This window comes from Camelina sativa, chromosome 1 (assembly GCF_000633955.1).
Source record: "Camelina sativa cultivar DH55 chromosome 1, Cs, whole genome shotgun sequence".
NCBI classification, from domain to species: Eukaryota; Viridiplantae; Streptophyta; class Magnoliopsida; order Brassicales; family Brassicaceae; genus Camelina; species Camelina sativa.
The window spans coordinates 22278167-22302154 of record NC_025685.1 but is presented as its reverse complement, the minus strand read 5'-3'; the positions used below and the strand labels follow the sequence as shown (position 1 = coordinate 22302154).

At 39.0% G+C, this 23988-nt stretch overlaps 1 long non-coding RNA gene across 1 annotated transcript; it reads right to left on the bottom strand.

Annotated features, from left to right (window-relative positions):
• Positions 22094-22562, bottom strand: LOC104701456. The gene is made up of 2 exons (XR_753821.1): positions 22433-22562; positions 22094-22333 (listed from the first exon to the last, which is right to left on the bottom strand). It is a non-coding gene; the product is annotated as an uncharacterized LOC104701456 (long non-coding RNA).

The following is a 23988-nucleotide window of genomic DNA, read 5'->3' as shown; positions in this document are numbered from 1 at the left end:
AAAAAAAAACATTGGGATGTGTAAGAAAGTCTATTTGTTGTTTGATGGTATACAAATCGGGTACAAAAAAATGGTAGAGAAAGTTGGTAAATTTAGTTGGTCGACTATAGTGTAAGGTAGATTTAAATGGTATATTGAGTTGTAGTGATGGTACACTTATGTGAATGGTAGATTAATAAGATATATATATATATATATATATAATGATGTTAAATTAACTTGGTAGAGCGATTTGTCTTTGATGATAGACTTAGTTCTTGAGCTGGTAGATTGATCACATTATATCACATTATATCTCCATTCACACTGTCTTACAGCCTTATGTGGACCCATATATTATAGGAAGATGAACATAGTTGTATGTAGTTGTTCAGTTGTACTTAGATAAACGTAGTTGTAGAACTCATGATTATTGGAAACATTCAGTTGACTACTAATAAAAATTACTTGTTACTAGTTGGCCAAATGATTAACACTATTTAATGGTGTTTTCTAATGTTTCTATCAAAGTAATTTTTAATATCGTATTTTCCACCTATGGAGCTTCATAATGAGTGATATCTTATTGAGAAGTCTTACTCAAGAAAGAGTGTTATATGTAAAACAAATAAATAGTGCTTAAATTAATAATTTCCTATTATATTGTTGAAATAACGATTCCCTGTGATAATTGGATAGATAATTAAAGGCATTATTTGTTAACAATTTCATTATAAATTAACTACTTTAAATAAAAGTCTTCTCAAGTGTACCTCTTGTACCTTTCTGCAGTAATTTAAAAGCATCTTAGTGTAGTAGTGGTACCGGTTAATACGTAATATATTGAAGACAAAACAAACATAACTGGAATTTTTTATAAACTTCATCGGTAGTACTGCCTTATGTGGGACCAAATCAACTAGTTGTATTTACAATCAAATTATATCTCCTTTCACACAATGTACTGCCTTATGTGGGACCAAATCAATCACATTATATCTCCATTCACACTGCCTTATAGCCTTATGTGGACCCATATATCATCGGAAGATGAACATAGTTGTATGTAGTTATTCAGTTGTACTTAGATAAACGTCGTTGTACAACCCATGATTATTGGAAAAATTCAGTTGGCTACTAATAAAAATTACTTGTTACTAGTTGGACAAATGATTAACACCGTTTAATGGTGTTTTCTAATGTTTCTATCAAATTAATTTTTTAATTTCGTATTTTCCACCTATGGGGCTTCATAATGAGTGATTTTTTATTGAGAAGTCTTACTCAAGAAGGAGTGTTATATGTAAAACAAATAGATAGTTCTTAAATTAATAACTTCCTCTTATATTGTTGAAATAACGATTCTCTGTGTTACTTGGCTAGTTAGTTAAAGGGATTAATTTTTTACAATTTGATTATAAATCCACTACTTTAAAGTAAAACTCTTCTCAGGTGTACCTCTTGTACCTTTCTGCAGTGGGTTATAAGCATTTTAGTGTAGTAGTGGTACCGGTTAATACGTAATATATTGAAAACAACACATACACAAGAGGGATATTTTATAAACTTCCTCGATAGTTGTACATTATAACACAAATCAACAAGTTGTAAATTATATCTCCATTCACACTGCCTTATGTGGACCCATATATGTCATAGGAAGATGAACATAGTTGTATGTAGTTGTTAAGTTGTACTTAGGGAAACATAGTTGTACAACCCATGATTATCGGAAACATTCAGTTGGCTACTAATAAAAATTATTTGTTACTAGTTGGCCAAATGATTAACACCATTTACTAGTGTTTTCTAATGTTTCTGTCAAAGTAATTTTTTAATTTCGTATTTTTTGAGTGATATCGTTAAAGAACGAAGCAAAGTTATAATCGACTCACCAGAATGTAAATTTTTATGTGAAATAGTCAAGAAAGAGTAATATTATACTAAACCCTAAACGAAGCAACTTGGTTTCTAATCAAGTTGGGAAATTTGGCAATATTAAACGATAAATTAGGAATTAGGCCGATTGTTAAGAAAGAGTAAGTACAAACATATTATATATATCAAAAAATATACATGCGGCTTTCAAGGGTACAGTTGCCTTTTGATTAAGACCAAATACACAAGATAGTTAACCAGCATAATGATGCAACCATAACTTACCCTAGAATATACAAGACACTATACCTAAAGAGTGTTTAAACCGATCATAGCTACCTAAGTGGCGAAATAGAAACATTACAAGTTACCGGATGTCGAATAATGAACCCCAACGACATCCGCATATGCCACATATTACCAACAAATATGAGTCGACATCCACACATCCCACATGTGTACCAAAAAAATTAACCTAACCCACATGTCTTCAATATCCACCCGCGGCAAACCATTCTAAAACTTCAAACTTTGAAACTGCTACGGGTTTTGTAAAATATATAAGCCGCTAACATCATTAATTAGTTGATCCCGAGATGAAGATGTCATCCGGATAATCATATGTCTCATCAGGATCCAGTAGCTGCAGAAAGTAGTCTTGGTCTGGAACTTTATCTAACACTTCTGCAGCAAGTTTCATTCTTATCACAGGCATGGCCGCATCACAGAGGCCTTCGAAATTTAGACCAAGGGCTAAACACTCTATGAACTTCAACGCATACACACCACAATCACCCACTTGAATGTTCTGGGGAGCATTTTTCACTCTGTAATAAGTGAATGCGGCTCCCCCGGTTTTCTGTTGCCTGTACCTCCGGTTAAATGCTTGTATCAAGTTGGGAATCATCCACCGGAACGGATTACAATGACTCTTCATAACCTCGTCGGTAGTACCACTGTGTATGCTATCGTAAACTTTATTTTTTTTCCTTACCAAGTCAGCTTCGATGGCAACCCAGTGTTTGTTTTCAATGTTGTATGGGAAGAACAGGGTGTCTACATCCTCAACCCAAACCTTGTTTGTCACTCTGTACTTGGGCAATCTCCCCATGTACATCTCAAAATAAAGTTCTCCAATCCCAATTCTTAGATGCTTCAAAACTAGGGTAATTGTTTGCCCACTGACTAACAAAACAAGGGTCAAGGAAAGCTATCCGATCTGTTAGAAATGGGGATGGCGACTTCGTCGCCCTTTGACGGAACATCTGGATACATGTACTCATGTGCTGCAACACGAATTAAATGAACCAGTCATTAGTCTACTATTGTAACCTTAAAGATAAGTACCAACTACGGGCAACTTCAAACCTTACCGCATCCCATAACCAGCCGAACTTCTCATCAATGAGTGGCCACAATTGTTTAGGGGTCAGTAGCCGAAAATAAAATTCGGCATTTCCAGTGCTTGGAACTTTAGCCCTGAATCCCAAAAATTACAACATCAGTTATAAATCCTTGTTAATAAACAAATATAAACAAATCTGATTATAATTGACGGGTACACTTACAAATCATCAGTTAGGAAGGACTTCAACTTTTCTACTTTCGTAGGACATGCCGCAATGAAAGGATCGTACACGTCGGGTGATAGGACAACAATGTCGTCTACTGCTCGTTTGAGTAAAGCAAATCACATTTATTTGGCATTAAGGCTTCCACCAAAGATACTGGCCAGTGGATCTCTAGAAGGAGGAGCATCATCCTCTCTTGAGGGAGGAATAAACTTTTGTAATACATTTTAACTGTGTTTCTCGTTTTCAGTAAGTTCTCTCGACACAGGGGTACTCCTACCCTCGCCTAAATCATTACAAATCTCGACCCCACGGTACGAGGGTACAACGTTGCAATTATTTGGGTGAGCTCCACTAGGATGCAAAGTATTAATAAGAGTAATATGTATGGTTGTACACCTGCTCCGTTTACTTTGTCATTAAACTTTACTCTTTTTTCACCTTCCCCTGTCTGGCACCTCTGTACTCCTTTTCCACGCATTACACTCTCTACATTCTTTTTCCGATTTAGCTCCACACCCTCGGCTACGTAAACTTTGTCTTCTGGTTCAATTTTAATGCTAGTTTACCCAATGATCTTTTTCCTTAACGCTTTTGGATTCCTAATAACGCTTGCAACATCGAAATCATATCCAGAGGGACGCGTCATCTGAAATAGCCATGACTTGAACACACACATGTATCTAACGTTATATACACGAAATATCTCATATAGTGTAACGCTATAAAATAACGAGTTATTAAACACTTATCAATTTGTCTGTAAAAAATCCAATGTCAATTATTTTCAAAGTATATACAACTTCACAATAGTGAAAAATAACATTGTCTCTTCGAATAAATAAAGAAAAATACAAAGACTTCATAGTTATGATTCCCCTCCTGCATCAGAAAACCATCATATCATACTCTTTTACTTGAAACTATATATATATATATCAATATATATCCCTTTATATATATTGATAATACGGTCAAGAGATCATACCTCCGCTTTTTCAGGTTCTGTAGAGCCATTTGAACGACCTGCGTCATCCGTTGACTTGATAACAACTTTCTTCAGAAGTTGTACATCATTTTGTAAGTTTCCTATCTTACTCTCCATCTTGTCAAATGTCTTGATAACCATGGCTATTGATCTTCCGAATGATAACTCCATATTTTCTATTTTCTCACTTAATGATTCAACCATAATTATGAACCTTCCACTACAATCATCACCCTCCACCCCTGACATCTTATCTCCTGAAATCTTGTCTACTGACATCTTCTCCCCAACACTTTCTTTCTTCTCTCTCACAATCTTTTGGACATTCCTGATTTTCCTTGGTGCAGTCTCAGCGAAATCATCATCACTATTCCCTTCAACGTGTTCTGTCCTCTCCCTCTTCTTTGTAGATTCACCCTTCTTTTTGTTTAAACAATCCCATTGTCTCTCATCCACAACTCCATTGATAACGTCAAACATCAGATTATCAAGTTTCTTCTTCCCCCCATCCCCTACACCGTACACTGAATTCTCTTCAGGCCATTCTGGATATATGACTTCCATAGGTTTTGGAACTAGATGTTTCACCTCAAGCTAAATTTCAAAAACAATAACATTAAATATGCTTCTGTTATAACAACTGCTAACCCGAAATTGTAATTAAAATTGTAGGAATAAATACCTCTCCATTATTTATGCGTTTGCTCCCAGATATGAAGGCTTTGATATCCTTCCTTGGCCTCCCTCCAGCCCACCTTAGCATAGGCAAGTGTACACCTTCTCTTACATTCCCACTAATATCCTCCAGCACCTTCACGCTCTCAAAAGCCCATATCAGCAATACATGGACACATCCATGGAGGGTATAGGCATCGTTTTGTAACCCAAGCCTTTTGATGGAATCAACTAAACTCTTGAATCTAACCCTACCCCATCGATAAATATCAAATGAATTCTCATTCAAGACCCTTTTGGCATATTGGAGAGGTATCCTACTATTCCTAGATATGCCAAGCACTCCTACATGTACAAGAAACAACCGAGCAATCTGAGTCTTGATTTCATTAGACCACCCCGACACCTTCTCAAACCTTCATGAATCTCCTTATAGTTTGGTCCAACACTAACATCCACTTCCAAAGCCGCCCATAAAAGTGTATGATCGTCTTCACACTCTGTTTCATCTAATTTCTCACAGTTCAGTCCACTAATTTCTTCGTATTCATATAGAGAGAACCTTAATGGCTTTCCTTCGACCAAAAAACATAACTCAGATGCCATATCTATTGCCAATTGATTAGATAATAGATAGTGAATGGTCTTGCCACAAAATAAGTAGTTGCTTTCCGCTAGAACAAGTAGAACTCCCAGTTGCGATTTGTCTCTTATTTCTTTGTAGACCTCCTCACCAACAAAATGTTTCAACTCAGCGATATTGGACAAACTACAAGCATGGTGCAGGCTTCTTTTCAACAATGGACATTTCCCATCCGGATACAACCTACTTGGATACTGCATGACATCATTCCTTGAACCCATATCTACGATAGAAACATTACCAAAATTATAGTATTAATTCAACATCACAAACATAAGATGATTAGTTTGTCAACGCTTGAACATCAACCTAACAAACAGATTAACATCAACCTAACAAACATATTAACATGTCATCCATTTCATTTCATTTTCACAGAACGCCAAATCTCAAATATTAAAACAAGATTACCAACCATATTACACAGAGAAGATCCATAATTTTACCTCCACCTCAATTTCCGTCGACCTCAGCCGCCGTCTGCCGAAAGTAACCAAACTTCACACCGGAACCCAACTTAGCTCCACCGCCGTCCATAGACCTCCGAATCTTTTACGCGATTTTCGGGTTTTATATTTCTCACAGAATCAAGGGTAAATCAATTAATTACTGTAAATGTAAATGGCATATAGCGTAATAAAATAATCAACCCATGGTTTAGAAGTAATGTTGTATCTTTTCTGTACTGTTCTAGTAAGACTGCTGGTCAAACGTACTGTTATAGTAATTAAGCCACTTGTATGCATTATTCTAGGTAATTTCTCTATATTTTATTCCTTTGATGTTGGAAAGACTAACTCACTGAAAAAACAGTCTCTTTCCTGGTCAAATATGCAAAATAATATAATCTTTTGATTTAAATCCCTATAAATATAATTTCTTCAAATATATTTATTTCCTCCCCCTAATGTTGGAAAGACTGACTCATTGAAAAAATAGTCTTTGCATCTCAAGATATTCAATCATCAAGAAATATTTATATCCAACATATTTCCAACATTCTTTCAAATACCATCTTAATCACTATGGTGGATCAACTCTACATGTATAACACATTCAGATGGAATATCTCTGGTTTATGATCCAAACAAATTGTAATGGAGAGTACTCATAATAATTCGTTGACCCGAGACAAACTTTGACATATAGAGTCATTTATGTCAATTACATAGCATGGTTTCACCACCATTGTCAATTGACTAAATACTCTTGAAAAATCAAGGTTGCATATTGATAATAAAAATATTTGGTAGATGATCAGTCCACAATATCTACTTGCATACGTACCAAAAAATTGACACTATCCAAATAATGGGATTAGTGAAAGCCTGAAACGACCCGACCCATTTTTTTAAATAATAATAATAATATAGTGATCTTATACTCACTAACAACCTAACCACAATCAAACCAAATAGCGGAAATAACCAAATATTAAACCAATGATTTAAATAACCAAATAAATAATTCAATAAAATCTAATCATCCATACCAAATAGCAACTCATAGAACAATGAAACCGCAACCTAAACAACAGTTCTAGAGAACTACATTCCATCATAGCAACCTAACAACAACATAGAACGAACAACCAAGCCTCTAGAACATCCTCCTCTTCATCGCCTTGTTTCCACGATCACACTTTGCCTCTACCTTCACCACAAACACAAATTGAGATGCATGAGTATTGTCATAAACACTTAGTGAGGCAATCCTCCCATCTACTTGGCTATAAACACAAGAAACTGAGATTCCAATGTTAAACAAGCAACAAACAAACACTAACAAACCAGAGAAACAAGTAACAGCCGCCTGCTGACAGAGTTGATGTCGACCCAATTGTAAAATAAATCAGTTTTCACTGTGATAACATCATTATTTTACCCATTTTAGCTATAGTTTTAGTATGTATTTAAGAAGAGTTTGATATGATTTCAAGGCTTTAATGTCTCTTATCAAGTATTTTAGGTTTCAAAAAGGTTTTACAAGTTTTATAGCAAAAATGACCAAAAGACAAGGAAAATACGATTCACGAAATATTCAGAGCTTGACAGTACGGGCCACTTTGAAAGAACTTCCATAACTCACATTTTGACGTGTCTATGGAAAGCTGAAAGAGTCACGTTTCTCCTTGAAGTGGAATCAAGTCAATCCGTTCACTCACCAGGAAGATATTCCCGATTTACTGAGACGTGTTATAAACCGACGAGAAGATAAGTTTGAAGCCAAGTGGACTTTAATGACCGCCCAATTAGCAACCATCACGGCGGCCCGTCCCGGAGGAGTGATGGTCTAGAACCTTCCTGAGCCGCCCCTTGTCCTGCAGTAAAAAAAAAGACGTTTCTACCCTTACAAAACCCTAAGCCTTCAAAAACCCTATAAATACTCTTCTAAACTTTAAGGTTTAGTGTGTGAAATAATTGGAGCAGCCTAGAGTCACGACCAGAGGAGCAGCCGACGACCTGAAGCTCTCTCTCTTCCCTCTCTCGAAGCCTTTGAATATCCACTAACTCTTTCTATTTCTTTGTTCCATCATTTGTTCTAGCTTTCTAAAGGAAGAAGATCATTACAACTTTGTTTGACAATCATTGAAGTAATATCTAAAACCTTTTTCTCTATTTATTCTCTTATGTCTATGAATTGTTTAAACCTAGCTTTGATAATTCTCTTAAACATGCTCGAGTAGTTTTATAGTTGGGTTTTAAGGGATAATCAAAGGGAGGAGATGATCTTAATTTTAGTGGCAATTTTTAGGGTTTGTTAGATTTCTATTCTGTTTATTCTATACTTTAATTCTAAGTCTTTGCTTAATGCTTTAAGTTAGCCTCATGAACTATCTATGATCTAAAGTGTGTGTGCGTCGCCAAAAGCTTGCATGTGTGCTTGACCTAGCTTAGATGTGTGTCGTGTCATAGGAAGGACATACCTCTTACCTATGGAACTTCATGGATTATAATTGAACCTGTTTTTAATGCTTTGATTTATGCGTCGTTGCCTGCAAAAGTTGAGTAACGGAGTATAGGGATCTTAGACGGTTAGCTTTTGATCTATAAGTTAACGGTTCATTTGTGTTTTGTAGTCTGAGTCTTAGATAAAGAAACTAAACCTAAACTTTCCTAGATATATAGATCATTGATCCCCTGCGATTTACCTTGATTCCCAATGCTTGTCTCATTTATTTTACTTGCTTTTTATTTACGTTATTCCTTAGTTACGACCGTGACAACCAAAACCCTGTTTTTATTGTGTCCTAGCCTTGCATCTCTTTCGACAGATTTTCTAAACAACAACTTTGTAACGCCCGCAAACCAAAACTCTGCATTTTGGGGGTGGGTGTCGATCTACACCACTTATTTCTGGTTCGACCAGATTATTTTAATTGTCGATTTTGGTCGGTTTGGTTTAGGGAATACCATATAACCGAGGTATTTAAGTGAGAAAAACGACCTAGGTCGTGTGGGGTTTTGTCTCAAGCCGTTTTTAAGAGATTACAGAGTGAAAAGGAGAGAAAAAGGTTTCTTAAGGTTTTGGAGAGAGTTTGTGAGATTTGAAGGTGTTTTTGGAGAGATCTTGCTGTGAGAGTGAAGATCCAAGGCTAGGAACGTGGTCGAAAGGTTTTTGTGGTGGTAGCTTCGTCTTTTGGGCTTAGATCTCATTGTTGGCTAAGGTGAGTGCATGACCATGGCTTATCTAAGGTAAGATCTCAGTTCCTGTGATATTGTGTGTTGTTTGGTTGTTTGTTTTGGTTTTTTGTGAGTTTTTCGTAGCTCCTGAGGCTTGGATTCGTTCATGGGATTGTGTGGGACGAAGAGGAGAAGTTTGGAGGCGAGATTCAGAGGTTCTGTTGAAGGAAATCATTGCTAGACAGTGGTGTCGGTCGACACCAATGTGAGGACGGCTCGGGAACTTAGCGAGTGTCGGTCGACACCATGTGGAGGTGTCGGTCGACACCATGTGGAGGTGTCGGTCGCACCATGTGGAGGTGTCGGTCGACACCGTTAGGGTTTCGGGGGTTTCAAGCAGGTGTCGATCGACACCCAAGTGGTGTTGGTCGACACCAGATGTCCAATGTCGGTCGACACCTTCTGGTATCGGTCGACACCCTTCTGACAGTAACCAGATTGTGTCGGATCACTTGTGCATGTTCCTGGTTTGTTTTATTGTTGTTGTTTGTGGCATGAGAGGTCTTATTGCTTGTGTGTATAGCCCAGTAGATGGGAGGATTGCCCCACTGAGTATTTATCAAATACTCATGCATCTCAATTTATGTTTGTGGTGCAGGTAAAGGCAAAGTGTGATCGTGGAATCAAGGCAATGAAGAGGAGGATGTTCTAGGGACTCGATTGTTTGTTGTCTGGCATTGCTAGGTTGCTAGAGTTGGGTCATTAGAAACATTGCTAGGTTGCTGGTTCTATGTTTCCTATTGGTTGAATTATTGGAGATTGTTTATGTTATAATATTGGTTTATTATTGGATATTTATTGGTTATTGGTATTGGTTATTTTCGTTGTTGGTTGTGATTGTGATTAGGTGGCTAGTGGGTATGGGAACACTAGTTGTAGTTTATATATTATTATTATTTATTATTTAAAAAGAAAAAATGGGTCAGGTCGTTTCAGTTTGGTATCAGAGCCCTTACGGTTCTAGGTTTGGGTTCACTAGGTTTTTGTTGTGTTGTCTGGGAATGTATTTCTTGATTGATTATGTGAATTAGTCAATTGTGTGTGTCATGGAGTCCTAGAACATCTTCTTCGAGCCTATAGTGTGATTCCACAGTGAGTTTTTGTTTATGTGTTATGTTGATTGTGTGCTTAGCCTTCTGCTCATGGTAGTGCAGATGGTTAGAGAGGATGTTGTTGCTGGTCGTAGTAGTGGACGCGGACGTGGTCGTGGTAGGGGCATATTCCCAGTGGTTAGTCAGACTGCGGACCAGAGTGTGACAACAGAGGGTGTTGGTGAGTCGCAGGGTGTCCAGGGGGATTCCATGAGTGTGGCCGGAGGGGGCAGTGTTGATGCTCCAGTAGCCGGTGATGTTAGGGCCCCGGTTGCGGGTGTCCCAGTGGGTGGAGTCCAGAGTGTCGACCTTGAGGGTTTGCTGGCACAATTGTTAGAGCGGTTGCCGCCAGTGCAACCAGTGGTGGCGGCGGTGCAGCAGCCAGTGGCTGCGGATGTGGGGGTCCATTCTCGTTATATAAGCATGATGACAGAGATGGGCCGTATTGGTACCAAGCGGTTTTCGGGAGGTACAGACCCTACTGCTGCAGATGCGTGGAGGACGAGTGTGGAACGTAACTTCCATACTCTGAGATGTTCTGAGGGGTTTTGGGTGGACATTGGGGTCCACTATTTGACTGGTGATGTTCAGTTGTGGTGGAGTTCTGTGGCAGCCAGGAGAGTGCAGAGGGAGATGTCTTGGGCTGACTTCGTCTTGGAGTTCAACCGCAAGTATTTCCCTAGGGAGGCAGTGGATAGGTTGGAGGTGCAGTTCTTTCAGCTAGCTCAGGGGACTCGGTCAGTGTGGGAGCTTGACTTGGAGTTCAGTCGACTTCTGAGGTATGGGGGTCGAAATATGGAGTCTGAGGAGGCTCAGATCAGGAGGTTTTTGAGGGCCCTACGCGATGACTTGTGGGTTCACTGTAGGGGGCGGGGTTATGCTTCGCGTGCAGAGCTGGTTGAGACTGTAGCAGGGATTGAGGAGGATATCCAGGCACAGTCAGTAGCGGCTAGCCCAGCAGTCCAGCCTAGTAAGGCTCAGCATCAGGGAGGTTCTAGAAAGGGCGGTAAGCCTGCGCAGGGAACCAAGAGGAAGTGGGAGGCTAGGCAGACATCGAGTAGTGCGAGTTGCTTCAGGTGTGGGAGCAAGGATCACAATATTGCTAGCTGTCCCAAGAGGAGTGCTCCGTCGACAGCAGCTCGTGTATGCTACTATTGCAGGGAGCCAGGGCACATCTAGCCCTATTGGTCCAAGTTGCAGCCAGTAGCAGTGGCAGCGTTACAGCAGGTGCAGCCGAGAGAGCAGCAGGTGCCACGGATTGAGCAGGCGCCACGAGTTTACACGACTACAGAGACTGGTGGAACCAGTGCCAGGGCGATCACAAGTATAATTTATGGTAAAGTGTTAGGGTTCTCAACACATGAGGTTTATGTAGGGACCTTGTTGGTGGGCGGGTTTAAGTCCCACGTTATGTTTGATTCTGGAGCTACTTATAGCTTCATTACCCCGGAGTGTGCAGAGAGTGCGGATATCGTGGGAGATCCCGGAGAGCGTGCAGGAGTTGTCAGAGTTGCCGGAGGCAAGTTCCTGAGGTTCATTGGTCGAGCGAGGGGTATCGATATTCAGATCGCGGGAGAGTCTTGTCCTGCGGATTTGCTTATCAGCCCAGTGGAGTTGTATGACGTCATCTTGAGGATGGACTGGTTGCATCAACATATGGTTCATCTGGATTGTCATCAGGGTAGAGTGGAGTTTGAGCGCTCAGGAGGGAAGTTGGTTTTTCAGGGGGTTAGACCGACTTCGGGGAGTCTCGTGATCTCAGCCATTCAGGCTGGGAAAATGATCGAGAAGGGTCGTGAGGCTTATTTGGTTACTATATCGATATCAAAGTCAGTGGGGAAGTCTACGGTTGGCGGTATTCAAGTTGTGGAGGAGTTTGAGCATGTGTTCCAGTCGTTGCAGGGATTACCACCTTCTCGGTCTGATCCTTTTATGATTGAACTGGAACCAAGGACGACACCGTTATCCAAGCCTCCTTACAGGATGGCTCCAGCAGAGGTGGCAGAGCTAAAGAAGCAGCTTGAGGATTTGTTGAGCAAGGGATTCATCCGTCCTAGTGTATCACCGTGGAGAGCGCTGGTGTTATTCGTTAAGAAGAAGGATGGGAGTTTCCGCTTGTGTATTGATTACAGAGGTCTCACCCGGGTGACTGTGAAGAACAAGTACCCTCTTCCGAGGATCGATGAGTTGTTGGATCATTTGAGAGGTGCTGCTTGGTTCTCCAAGATAGATCTGGCGTCGGGTTATCATCAGATCCCGATAGATGAGGCAGATGTGAGGAAAACTGCTTTCATGACAAGGTATTTGCATTATGAGTTTGTGGTGATGTCGTTTGGGTTGACTAACGCGCCAACAATGTTTGTGAGATTGATGAACAGCGTGTTTCAGGAGTTTCTGGATGTGTTTGTCATCATTTTTATTGACGACATCCTGGTATATTCTAAGAGTCCTGAAGAGCATGCAATGCATTTGAGAGCAGTTCTGGAGAAGCTGCGTGAACAGAAATTGTTTGCAAAGTTGAGTAAGTGTATTTTTTGGCAGCGTGAGATTGGTTTTCTGGGTCACATTGTGTCTACAGATGGGGTTTCTGTAGATCCGGAGAAGATTCAGGCTATCAGGGATTGGCCTAGACCGCATAATGCCATAGAGATCAGGAGTTTTGTTGGGTTGGCAGGTTACTACAGGAGGTTTGTGCAGGGGTTTGCGAGCAGAGCACGACCTATGACTAAGTTGACAGGGAAGTATGTTCCTTTTATTTGGTAACATGAGTGTGAGGAAGGCTTTGCAAGCCTGAAGGAAATGTTGACTACTGCTCCAGTGTTGGCTTTGATTGAGCAGGGAAACCCTATGTGGTGTATACAGATGCATCCAGAGTTGGTTTGGGTTGTGTGTTGATGCAGCATGGGAAGGTGATTGCCTATGCTTCGCGGCAGTTGCGGAAGCATGAGGACAACTATCCTACCCATGATTTGGAGATGGGTGTTGTAGTCTTTGCCCTGAAGATTTGGAGATCTTATATTTACGGTGCAAAGGTACAGGTGTTTACAGATCATAAGAGCCTAAAATATATATTCACTCAGCCTGAGCTGAATTTGACGCAGAGGCGGTGGATGGAGCTCGTGGCAGATTATGATTTGGTGATAGCTTACCACCTTGGTAAGGCTAACTTGGTTGCTGATGCTTTGAGTCGGAAGCGGGCGGCTTCAGCTTAGGAGCAGGAGATGGAGTCTATGGTAGGAGAGATCAGTGCATTGAGTTTGTGTGCGGTTTGTCAGGAGCCGTTGGGTTTGATTGCAGCTGATAGGGCAGATCTGCTGAGTAGAGTGCGGTTAGCTCAGGAGAAGGATTTGGGGCTGGTGAATGCCTCAAAGGATGTTGATTCTGAGTATCCGGTTTCGGCCAATGGTACTATTCTGGTAAATGGGCGGATTTGTGTGCCTAAGGATGAGGAGTTGAGGCAGGAGATTCTGAGAGAGGCTCATATGAGCATGTTCTCTATTCATCCAGGAGCGACTAAGATGTACCGTGATCTCAAGAGGTACTATTACTAGGTTGGGATGAAGAAGGATGTGGCTAGTTGGGTTGCGAGGTGCGATGTGTGTCAGCTAGTGAAGGCTGAGCATCAGGTACCAGGTGGATTACTGAAGAGTCTTCCCATTCCAGAGTGGAAGCGGGATATGATTACTATGGACTTTGTGGTTGGTTTCCCAGTGTCCAGGACTTTTGATGCTATCTGGGTCATTGTGGACTGGTTGACTAAGTCGGCATATTTTCTGGCCTTTAAGAAGACTAATGGAGCAGCAGTCTTGGCTAAGAAGTATGTGAAGGAAATAGTCAGGTTGCATGGGGTGCCAACGAGTATCGTGTCTGATAGGGATTCCAAGTTCACTTCGGTGTTCTGGAGAGCATTTTAGGCAGAGATGGGCACTAAGGTGCATATGAGTACAGCTTATCATCCCCAGACAGATGGACAGTGAGAGAGGACGATCCAGATGTTGGAGGATTTGCTGAGGACGTGTGTGTTGGATTGGGGTGGTCATTGGGCAGATCACTTGAGCTTGGTAGAGTTTCTTTATAACAACAGTTACCAGGCGAGTATCAGGATGGCACCTTATGAGGCGTTGTATGGGAGGTCATGTCGTACACCATTATGCTGGACTCAGGTGGGGGAGAGGAGCATGTACGGGGTAGATTTTGTTCAGGAGACTTCAGAGAAGATTCGGGTTCTCAAGTTGAACATGAAGGAAGCTCAGGATCGGCAGAGGAGTTATGCCGATAGAAGGAGGAGAGATCTTGAGTTTCAGGTTGGAGATAGAGTGTACCTCAAGATGGCCATGTTGCGGGGTCCGAACTGGTCATTGACTGAGACTAAGTTGAGTCCAAGGTATATGGGTCTGTTCAGAGTGATTGAGCGAGTTGGACCAGTGGCATATAGGCTGGAGTTACCTGAGGTTATGCGTGCATTCCATAAGGTTTTCCATGTGTCTATGTTGCGGAAGTGTCTCCGTGAGGATGACCAGTTGTTGGCTAAGATCCCTGAGGATCTTCAGCCCAACATGACTTTGGAGGCGAGACCAGTGAGGGTTCTCGAGAGGAGGATCAAGGAACTTCGGAAGAAGAAGATTCCTTTGATGAGAGTCCTGTGGGACTGTGATGGTGTTGAGGAGCAGACTTGGGAGCCTGAGGCAAAGATGAAGGCAAGGTTCAAGAAGTGGTATGAGAAGCAAGCCGCGACTTGAGCTTGTTTAGCCTGGTCCCATCTGTAATCCGTGGCTGGAGCGGGAATGGAGTATTCCAGCCCATCTCTCTTGTTACTCGGTCGCTTGGGGTGGTTGGTTGTGCGACTCAGTAACAAGATGAGGTGGTGTTTGGGGTACAAAATTTCTGCAAGGCAGTGTTTGGAGGAAAGTTACCTAAATTAGAAGTTTCTATAAATGGAAAGTTCTATGTGAGTTAGAATTCAACCATTTTTAGCGGTGGAGAGCCTTGGAGGGGGGCTTGTGTGGCCTTTGTGGCGGGCTGTTTAGCCATTGTGGCGGGCTGTTTAGCCATTGTGTGGCCTTTGTGGCGGGCTGTTTAGCCATTGTGTGGCCTTCGTGGCGGGCTGTTTAGCCAATTGTGTGGCCTTCGTGGTGGGCTGTTTAGCCAGAGTGCCTGTTGAGGTGGTCCTTCGGGACAGATGGTGTTCGTGACGGTCCTTCGAGACGAGTAGCCTTGGTGGCGGTCCTGTTTAGGACATTTGTTTAGCCTTGGTGGCGGTCCTGTTTAGGACATTTGTTTGGCCTTGGTGGCGGTCCTGTTTAGGACATTTGTTTGGCCTTCGTGGCGGCCCGTGGGGCAGTGAGATGATCCTTGTGTGGTCATGAGGTATTCCAGTGAGGGGATATGTGGTTGGTATGACATTGTGTTGTCTTACGCGAGCCACGGGAAGGAAACCTGGTTAGGGATTGGACTCAGACGTGTTTAGAATTGTTTGCTCGCGACTCTTGAGGGACTTCGAATCTCCTAGTACCGCCATATTCTAAGACTTTGTGGCTTGGGAGTGTGGTTGGTATATCGACTTCAGATGACAATCCGAAGGCGCGCTGTAGGGTGACGACCCGAGAGACGAATATTAGATTTTTCCTTATACATTGTGGCATGCGGGTTTAGCTCGATAAGGAGCCTACATTATGGCGTGAAGACTTAGGTCTGATGAAGAGCCAATAAAAACTCAAGGTTTAGGCCTATGAGAAAAGGATATTCCAAAAGTCGAGAGCAAATAACGCCTTGAGCGTGAGTCTATCACCTAGAGGTGACCTTTCGTATATCGGTCGGAAGAGTGCGGGCCGTGGAGTCGGTAGCACATGAGTCCTTGGCTGAGTGTTGTTCCAGATCCGAGGACGAATCTATTTTGGTGGGGGAGAATTGTAACGCCCGCGAACCAAAACTCTGCGTCTTGGGGTGGGTGTCGATCGACACCCATGGTGGTGTCGGTCGACACCACTTATTTATGGTTCGACCAGATTATTTTAATTGTCGATTTTGGTCGGTTTGGTTTAGGGAAAACCATATAACCGAGGTATTTAAGTGAGAAAAATGACCTAGGTCGTCTGGGGTTTTGTCTCAAGCCATTTTTGAGAGATTACAGAGAGAAAAGGAGAGAAAAAGGTTTCTTAAGGTTTTGGAGAGAGTTTGTGAGATTTGAAGGTGTTTTTGGAGAGATCTTGCTGTGAGAGTGAAGATCCAAGGCTAGGAACGTGGTCATAAGGTTTTTGTGGTGGTAGCTTCGTCTTTTGGGCTTAGATCTCATTGTTGGCTAAGGTGAGTGCATGACCATGGCTTATCTAAGCTAAGATCTCAGTTTCTGTGATATTGTGCGTTGTTTGGTTTTTTGTTTTGGTTGTTTGTGAGTTTTTCGTATCTCTTGAGGCTTGAATTCGTTCCTGGGATTGTGTGGGACGAAGAGGAGAAGTTTGGATGCGAGATTTGGAGGTTCTGTTCGAAGGAAATCACTGCTCGACAGTGGTGTCAGTCGACACCAATGAGAGGACGTCTCGGGAACTTAGCGAGTGTCGGTCGACACCATGTGGAGGTGTCGATCGACACTGTTAGGGTTTCGGGGGTGTCGAGCAGGTGTCGGTCGACACCCAAGTGTTGTTGGTCGACACCAGATTTTTAGTGTCGGTCGACACCTTCTGGTATCGGTCGACACCCTTCTGACAGTAACCAGATTGTGTTGGATCACTTGTGCATGTTCCTGGTTTGTTTTATTGTTGTTGTTTGTGATATGATAGGTCTTATTGCTTGTGTGTATAGCCCAGTAGATGGGAGGATTGCCTCACTAAGTATTTATCAAATACTCATGCATCTCAATTTGTGTTTGTGGTGCAGGTAAAGCCAAAGTGTGATCGTGGAATCAAGGAAATGAAGAGGAGGATGTTCTAAGGACTCGATTGTTTGTTGTCTGGCATTGCTAGTTTGCTAGAGTTGGGTCATTAGAAACATTGCTTGGTTGTTGGTTCTATGTTTCTTGTTGGTTAAATTATTGGAGATTGTTTATGTTATAATAATGGTTTATTATTGGATATTTATTGGTTATTGGTATTGGTTATTTCCGCTGTTGGTTGTGATTGTGATTAGGTGGCAAATGGTATGAGACCACTAGTTGTAGTTTATATAATATTATTATTTATTATTTTTTAAAAATAACGGGTTAGATCATTTCAAACTCTATTTGTGGGCTTGATCCTTAAATACTACAACCGATTAACTGTGCACTTGTAGTAGTCGTATGATCTTTTTAAGGTAAAATATTTTGAAGCAAAATATCACACGCATCACAAGCTTTTTGGCACTGTTGCCGGGGAGATATTGTTTGTTTACAAGATTCTAGGAACTAGAGTAACGTCTAGGACACCTTATTGAAAATGGAAAACAAGAGAGGGTATTTTTGCAAAAGCGTATAGCGAAGAGGTGTTTTAAAAAGGGTACAGAACAATGGTATTTTTCAAAAGGGTAGTTTTGAAAATGCCCCAACAGTCTAAGTAATTATAAAACATCAAAGAATATGAAGAAAATAATTCTTTAAGACCATACTTATTATGAAAAATTATTTATTATGATGCGGAGGGATTATAAGATTCACAATAACATAGTGAATATATGCAACACATACTTTAATTTTTACTTTTCTGCATTTCAATATTCAATTATTAACTTAAATTAGCTTTTATTAAACTTGCAGAAAATCTATGGCTTGAAAATGAATCTAACTTTGATCTGGTAAAGTTTATGTACTCCACTCTAGATCTTCTTTGTATTCAAAAACATGTGAAAATTATAGATTTATTTTTTTAACCAAATACTAGTACATGCGATTATATCATTTCATCGTAGAAGTGCTAGTTAGTTATAGTATCAAATGGTCTCACAACAACATCTTGATTTAGTAAGACAAAAACCATGAGTATATCCTATTCTATGACAAATACTACTGCAGACTTCAGTTGCACACCTGTTATCCTTGTAGCATTTGATTGGTAATCGCGAAAATCGGCTAGGTTGATAACCTATATACAATATGAAAATCATCAATACCCATTAACAAAGAGTGAAGTCATCATCATGATAATTACAAAATGAAGGTATGAATAATAATAAACAATTACCTGGACTTTCAGCATTTGTATGAAGACAATGAACAAAAAATATGATGACGATGATAGTAAAACAAAATGCCATTAAAGTTTTCATAGTGATAGCAATTATTTTAGTGACATTCCCTCAATTTTTTTTTAATGAGTTGTTCTTCACCTAGACTGATTATATATATAATATATCACAACACTAAATATGTTTAATATTTTTTTTCTGGTCAAAGATGCAAAATAATATATTCTTTTGATTTATTTTCCTACAAATATAATTTCTTCAAATGTATTTCTTTTCAGCTATTTATTTTATTCCTTTGATGTTGGAAAGACTGACTCACTAAAAAAACAGTCTCTTTCCTGGTCAAATATGCAAAATAATATAATCTTTTGATTTAGTTCCCTGTAAATATAATTTTTTCAAATATATTTATTTTCCAGCTGTTTATTTCCTCCCCCTAATGTTGGAAAGAGTGTCTCACTGAAAAAAAACAGTCTTTGTATCTCAAGATATTCAATCATCAAGAAAGATTTATATCCAACATATTTCCAATATTCTTTCAAATACCATCTTAATCACTGTGGTGGATCAACTCTACATGTATAACACATTCAGATGGAATATCTCTGGTTTATGATCCAAACAAATTGTAATGGAGAGTACTAATAATAATTCGTTGGCCCGAGACGAACTTTGACATATAAAGTCATTTATGTCAATTACATAGCATGGTTTCACCACCATTGTCAATTGACTAAATACTCTCGAAAAATCAAGGTTGCATATTGATAATAAAAATATTTGGTATATGATCAGTCCACAATATCTACTTGCATACGTACCAGAAAATTGACACTATCCAAATTAATGGGATTAGTGAAAACCTGAAACGACCCGACCCATTTTTTAAATAATAATAATAATACAGTGATCATATACTCACTAACCACCTAACCACAATCAAACCAAACAGCAGAAATAACCAAATATTAAACCAATGATTTAAATAACCAAATAAATAATTCAATAATATCTAATCATCCATACCAAATAGCAACTCATAGAACAATGAAACTGCAACCTAAACAACAGTTCTAGAGACCTACATTCCATCATAGCAACCTAACAACAGCATAGAACGAACAACCAAGCCTCTAGGACATCCTCCTCTTCATCGCCTTGTTTCCACGATCACACTTTGCCTTTACCTTCACCACAAACACAAATTGAGATGCTTGAGTATTGTCATAAACAATTAGTGAGGCAATCCTCCCATCTACTTGGCTATATACACAAGAAACTGAGATTCCAATGTTAAACAAGCAACAAACAAACACTAACAAACCAGAGAAACAAGTATCAGCCGCCTGCTGACAGAGTTGATGTCGACCCAATTGTAAAATAAATCAGTTTTCACTGTGATAACATCATTATTTTACCCATTTTAGATATAGTTTTAGTATGTATATAAGAAGAGTTTGATATGATTTCTAGGCTTTAATGTCTCTTATCAAGTATTTTAGGTTTCAAAAAGGTTTTACAAGTTTTATAGCAAAAATGACCAAAAGACAAGGAAAATACGTTTCAGGAAATATTCAGAGCTTTACAGTACGGACCACTTTGAAAGAACTTCTATAACTCACATTTTGACGTGTCTATGGAAAGCTGAAAGAGTCAGATTTCTCCTCAAAGTGGAATCAATTCAATTCGTTCACTCACCAGGAAGTTATTCCCGATTTACTGAGACGTGTTATAAACCAACGAGAAGATAAGTTTGAAGCCAAGTGGACTTTAATGACCGCCCGATTAGCAACCATCACGGCGGCCCATCCCGGAGGAGTGACGGTCAAGAACCTTCCTCAGCCGCCCTTTCTCCTGCAGTCAACAATAAAAGATGTTTCTACCCTTACAAAACCCTAAGCCTTCAAAAACCCTATAAATACTCTTCTAAACTTTAAGGTTTAGTGTGTGAAATAATTGGAGCAGCCTAGAGTCACGACCAGAGGAGCAGCCGACGACCTGAAGCTCTCTCTCTTCCCTCTCTCGAAGCCTTTGAAGATCCACTAACTCTTTCTATTTCTTTGTTCCATCATTTGTTCTAGTTTTCTAAAGGAAGAAGATCATTACAACTTTGTTTGACAATCATTGAAGTGATATCTAAAACCTTTTTCTCTATTTATTCTTTTATGTTTATGAATTGTTTAAACCTAGATTTGATAATTCTCTTAAACATGCTAGAGTAGTTTTATAGTTGGGTTTGAAGGGATAATCAAAGGGAAGAGATGATCTTAATTTTAGTGGCAATTTTTAGGGTTTGTTAGATTTCTATTCTGTTTATTCTATACTTTAATTCTAAGTCTTTGCTTAATGCTTTAAGTTAGCCTCATGAACTATCTATGATCTAAAGTGTGTGTGCGTCGCCAAAAACTTGCATGTGTGCTTGACCTAGCTTAGATGTGTGTCGTGTCATAGGAAACACATACCACTTACCTATGGAAATTCATAGATTATAGTCGAACCTGATTTAAATGCTATGATTTATACGTCGTTGTCTGCGAAAGTTGAGTAACAGAGTGTAGGGATCTTAGACGGTTAGCTTTTGATCTATAAGTTAACGGTTCATTCGTGTTTCGTAGTCTGAGTCTTAGATAAACAAACTAACCCTAAACTTTCCTAGATATATAGATCATTGATCCCCTGCGATTTACCTTGATTCCCAACGCTTGTCTCATTTATTTTACTTGCTTTTTATTTACGTTATTGCTTACTGACGACTGTGACAACCAAAACCCTGTTTTTATTGTGTCCTAGCCTTGCATTTCTTCCGACGGATTTTCTAAACAACAACTCTCTCTCTGTGGGCTCGATCCTTAAATACGACAACCGATTAACTGTGCACTTGTAGTAGTCGTATGATCTTTTTAAGGTAAAATATTTTGAAGCAAAATATCACACGCATCACAATTTTTTTGGCACCTTTGCCGGGGAGATATTGTTTGTTTACAAGAGTCTAGGAACAAGAGTAACGTCTAGGACACCTTATTGAAAATAGAAAACAAGAGAGGGTATTTTTGCAAAAGTGTATAGCGAAGAGGTATTTTTAAAAGGGTACAGAACAATGGTATTTTTCAAAAGGGTAGTTTTGAAAATGCCCCAACAGTCTAAGTAATTATAAAACATCAAAGAATATGAAGAAAATAATTCTTTAAGACCATACTTATTATGAAACATTATTTATTATGAAGCGGAGGGATTATAAGATTCACAATAACATAGTGAATATATGCAACACATACTTTAATTTTTACTTTTCTGCATTTCAATATTCAATTATTAACTTAAATTAGCTTTTATTAAACTTGCAGAAAATCTATGGCTTGAAAATGAATCTAACTTTGATCTGGTAAAGTTTATGTACTCCACTCTAGATCTTCTTTGTAAATTCAAAAAAATGTGAAAATTATAGATTTATTTTTTTAACCAAATACTAGTACATGCGATTATATCATTTCATCGTAGAAGTGCTAGTTAGTTATAGTATCAAATAGTCTCACAACAACATCTTGATTTAGTAAGACAAAAACCATGAGTATATCCTATTCTATGACAAATACTACTGCAGACTTCAGTTGCACACCTGTTATCCTTGTAGCATTTGATTGGTAATCGCGAAAATCGGCTAGGTTGATAACCTATATACAATATTAAAATAATCAATACCCATTAACAAAGAGTGAAGTCATCATGATGATAATTACAAAATGAAAGTATGAATAATGATAAACAATTACTTGGACTTTCAGCAGTTGTATGAAGACAATGAACAAAAGATATGATGAAGATGATAGTAAAACAAAATGCCATTAAAGTTTTCATAGTGATAGCAATTATTTTAGTGATATTCCCTCAAATTTTTTTTAATGAGTTGTTCTTCACCTAAACTGATTATATATATAATATATCACAACACTAAATATGTTTAATATTTTTTTTCCTGGTCAAAGATGCAAAATAATATATTCTTTTGATTTATTTCCCTACAAATATAATTTCTTCAAATATATTTCTTTTCCTGCTATTTATTTTATTCCTTTGATGTTGGAAAGACTGACTCACTGAAAAAACAGTCTCTTTCCTGGTCAAATATGCATAATAATATAATCTTTTGATTTATTTCCCTATAAATATAATTTCTTCAAATATATTTATTTTCCAGCTGTTTATTTCCTCCCCCTAATGTTGGAAAGACTGACTCACTGAAAAAAAACAGTCTTTGCATCTCAAGATATTCAATCATCAAGAAAGATTTATATCCAACATATTTCCAATATTCTTTCAAATACCATCTTAATCACTGTGGTGGATCAACTCTACATGTATAACACATTCAGATGGAATATCTCTGGTTTATGATCCAAACAAATTGTAATGGAGAGTACTCATAATAATTCGTTGGCCCGAGACGAACTTTGACATATAAAGTCATTTATGTCAATTACATAGCATGGTTTCACCACCATTGTCAATTGACTAAATACTCTCGAAAAATCAAGGTTGCATATTGATAATAAAAATATTTGGTATATGATCAGTCCACAATATCTACTTGCATACGTACCAGAAAATTGACACTATCCAAATTAATGGGATTAGTGAAAACCTGAAACAACCCGACCCATTTTTTAAATAATAATTATAATATAGTGATCTTATACTCAGTAACCACCTAACCACAATCAAACCAAACAGCAGAAATAACCAAATATTAAACCAATGATTTAAATAACCAAATAAATAATTCAATAATATCTAATCATCCATACCAAATAGCAACTCATAGAACAATGAAACTGCAACCTAAACAACAGTTCTAGAGACCTACATTTCATCATAGCAACCTAACAACAGCATAGAACGAACAACCAAGCTTCTAGGACATCCTCCTCTTCATCGCCTTGTTTCCACGATCACACTTTGCCTTTACCTTCACCACAAACACAAATTGAGATGCTTGAGTATTGTCATAAACAATTAGTGAGGCAATCCTCCCATCTACTTGGCTATAAACACAAGAAACTGAGATTCCAATGTTAAACAAGCAACAAACAAACACTAACAAACCATAGAAACAAGTATAAGCCGCATGCTGACAGAGTTGATGTCGACCCAATTGTAAAATAAATCAGTTTTCACTGTGATAACATCATTATTTTACCCATTTTAGATATAGTTTTAGTATGTATATAAGAAGAGTTTGATATGATTTCAAGGCTTTAATGTCTCTTATCAAGTATTTTAGGTTTCAAAAAGGTTTTACAAGTTTTATAGCAAAAATGACCAAAAGACA